Below are 4,242 nucleotides of genomic sequence, written 5' to 3' on the forward strand. Positions count from 1 at the left end.
TTATCATAATTATTTTTTTACAATTTTTTATATTTACGATTACAAGTAAATATGAAAATAAATTAGGTTAGACTAAATTTTATTATAACTTAATAGGTTTGAACCTAACTTTTTTAAAAAATATATATCTTAAGTATGACTTATTTATCTATCATAGACATTTTTTAAATTTTTGGTTAGAACTACAACCCTAAAGACCTACTTTATAATAATTCAACACAATTAAAAATATAAAATAAATATGTTAAATTTAATAAAAATTAAGTTTAATTTATTTATGATATAAACATGTTTTTAATATCTAATACATATTTTCAAATGATAATTTATTTTATATTTTATAATGACAATTCTAAATGGAACATAAATCATTTGATTTTTTTAATCAATATATACAATAAATAGAAAGCACAAAAGGTAAACATGCATACTGCAAATTTTATTTTATTAAAAATTGATTTTTTTAATATATTACATTATATATGTGAGTATTAATATATATATATATATTATAATTAAATCTTTTAAGAAAATTGATTTGTTATTAAAGAGTATTTTTTATCACATAAGAGAATTAATTTCCTTCAAAAATTTGACAAACATCAAATAAATAAATCTATTATACAAATCTATATTTTATTCATATAATAATTTAAATATTTATTTATTTTATTAAAATATTAGTTTTTAAAATAAAAAATATGTATGTGTGAAATAGTAGTGGGGGCAAGTGCCCCACTACTCTCAACCTGGATCCGTCCTTGTTAACAGGTAATGTTGAAGATGAAGGTTCATTACCGCTTCAATTAGAAATTCATCAGAACGACATTCTTAGATACTGCAAATATTATATGATAATTTTTTAACGATATTTATAAATGTAAATTATTCTAACAAATATTTTAACAATATTTCCTTTTTTTAAAAATAAGCTAATGAAGGCATAAACCTTAAACCCTAAAAAATTAGATACTGCAATATGTTATGTTAATTTTCTTTTTTTAAAATATAAAAAATTCTAATTTCACAATATAAAAATAAAAATAAAAATTCATAGTAAAAAAAATAAAATAATTGTTGAGTCATAAAAGGAGGAGGGATAAGAGTAACAAAGAAGGAGAGAGATCGTAGTTTTTATGCTGAGAGGGTTCTTCCCCCAACTAAGATCCATTTTCATCTCATTCTACTCACAGAATTTCTAACTCAAATTCATCTTTTATATATATATATATATATATATATATACACCATAGATCCTCTACTAGATCGGAATGGAAATTTACACAATATTTACAAAACAAAATTTTAAAGAAAGCAGTAAAGGGTAAAAGGTAGCTCATAGATCCAAAACATAATAACCTTACATCATAATTTTAATATTAAAAATTAACTTAGACCTTACTATAACTTCTTATGGAACCAAGTGAGGGTAATGATACTGGATATTGTTAAACCATGAGTAATTTCCTTTGCTCCCTTTCCCGTCGTCTAACTATCAAAGCTTCTTCCTCCTCCTCTTCTTCTTCCAAAAATCTGCTCACAGAGCAGCACCAATCTGTGGAGGAAATACCTCCTAAAAACAATATCTTCGAAGAATTCACGGGTAAGATAGTCAGGAATTCACGGGTAAGATAGTCAGGTAAAGTGTTTGAGGTGCCTTTGATAAATTCAATATCAAAATCAAAAACACTTAAAATAGCTTGCCATCGAGCAAAAATTTGTTTTGATGCTAAATTTTTAACATCTTTCTGTAAAATATCTTTGGCTGATTTACAATCAACCCGGACTAAAAATCTTTGATTTAACAAATCAGATTGAAATTTTGAAATGCATAGAACAATGGCCAACACTTCCTTTTTAATAGTAGAGTAATTCTGTTGGGCCTTGTTCCAATGTTTAGATGTAAAAGCAATGCAATTTTCAGTGTGATGCATGCGTTGTTTGAGGACACCTCCATAACCAATGTCAGAGGCATCTGTTTCAACAATCTTCGGAAAAGCGGGATTGGGTAGGTATAGGCAGGGTAAAACTTTAACCTGTTGTCTGATTTGTTTTACAATATTGGTATGGACATCGGTCCATGGTGGAGGAGATTTCTTGAGTCTTTCATGAAGGGGTTTGGTGATGTTACTGAGTTGTGGAAAAAAATCAGAAACATAATTTAAACACCCTAAAAACCTCTGGAGTTGGGTTTTCTCAAGAATCTGATTTGGAAATTTATCAGCAAATTCTATGACTCGACAAATTGGTCGGATAGTTCCCTGAAAGATTTCATGACCAAGAAACTTGATTTTTGTCTGGAAGAGACAAATTTTAGTTTTGGAAACAGCAAGGCCGTTTCGTTTGATAACATTGAAGAATATCTCAAGATGCTTGAAATGTTGATCAATGGATGTAGAAAAAATAAGAACATCATCAATATAGACAATGCAAAAATTTGAATAAGGATTGAAAATATCATTCATGATATTCTGAAACTCCGAAGGAGCATTCTTAAGACCAATAGGCATTACGTTCCATTCGTATTGCCCAAACATAACAGTGAAAGCTGTCTTATAGCGATCACTGGGATTGATTTGGATTTGCCAAAATCCAGATTTCATGTCAAATTTAGAAAAGATCTTTGCTGAATGTAATCGGGCAAGAAGATCTTTCTTATTGGGAATCGGATATCTAATCCATTGAAGAGCTTGATTGAGAGGTTTATAATTGATAACCAATCTGGGAGCACCACGCTCGATTTCAGAAGCCTTGTTAACATAAAAGGCTGCGCAAGACCAAGGGCTCTTGCTTTTTCTGATTAATCCTTTGGAGAGAAGATCTTTGATCTCCTGTTGACAGTGTTTGACAAGCTCATGACTCATTTGGATTGGCCGAGCTTTGGTCGGGATTTTTCTATCAGAAAAATCCTTTTCATAAGGAAGACTTACCATATGTTTCTTTCTATCCCAAAAGGCATTAGGAAGATCAGAACATACATTGTTTTGAAAACGATCATGGAGACTCATGATCTTTTGTTTGATGAAGGGTTGAGAAAGTTGACTTTCAATATGTTTGAAAGAGATTTCTTCTTTAAGAAAATTGATCTGGTTGAGTTTCTGATCAATCTGATTGAGGCTTCGATGGAGAGGTCGATTGAGGAATTTGAATATAATTGTTTTTCCTAAGTGTTGGGTAGAGATTCCTTCACTAGAAATGTTGATTGGAAAGATTGATTTAATAAATGGTGTTCCTAAAATCACATCATTCTTAAGATTTTTTACCAAGAGAAAAGAGGTCTCAACTTGGAGATTATCGTTTTTGATAATTGCCGAAGGAAGCTTATACTGGATTTCAAGCCGTGAACCACTAGCCGTCCTAAGTTTTTCGGAGGTTTCATAAAAGTATTTGGTTGGGATAAGTCCTTCCAAAATACAATTGGAATCGGCTCCAGTATCAAACAGAGCAATTGTTTTTAAGACAAAATCTTCGATAAGAATAGTAACATCGATATAAAAATTTTGGATGCTACAATGATTAATCAAAGCATTGAAGAGAGTATCAGTGGAATCATGATCAGAATCATGGTCCTCATCGTGATTGTTATGGTCCGGCTGAACCATGTCATCAGAAAAGGCTTCAGTTATCTGAGATATAAAGGTCTCATGTAACTATTGCTTCTTTTTGAGATCTCGGACCTCAAATTTTAGGGAAACCAGGACTTGTTTTAAATGTGGCCGCAAAGGTCACTTAGCAAAGTTCTGTAGAATCTCCTCTAAAGTTAGAGAACTCAATCTTGATCCTACTATCCAGGATCAGTTAAACAATCTCTTGATCAACTCATCTGATAACAGTGATGAAGATGTTCATAATCAAATGTCCTCTTCCGAAGATGATCAAGCCGATGACGACCTTTCAGAAACACCATAGATCCTCTACTAGATCCGAATGGAAATTAAAAAAAAAAGAAAAAAAAAAAGAGTTTTTCTGAGTAAAATTAGTTTATGATCCTTAACTCTTCGGTAACTTTATATGATGGTTTTGTATTAAAATTAACTTAGACCTTACTATAACTTCTTATGGAACCAAGTGAGGGTAATGATACTGGATATTGTTAAACCATGAGTAATTTCCTTCGCTCCCTTTCCCGTCATCTAACTATCAAAGCTTCTTCCTCCTCCTCTTCTTCTTCCAAAAATCTTCTCACAGAGCAGCACCAATCTGTGGAGGAAATACCTCCTAAAAACAATATCTTCGAAGAGG

The sequence above is a fragment of the Cajanus cajan genome, chromosome 10 (assembly GCF_000230855.2).
Source record: "Cajanus cajan strain Asha chromosome 10, NIPB_CcT2T_4, whole genome shotgun sequence".
Lineage (NCBI taxonomy): Eukaryota > Viridiplantae > Streptophyta > Magnoliopsida > Fabales > Fabaceae > Cajanus > Cajanus cajan.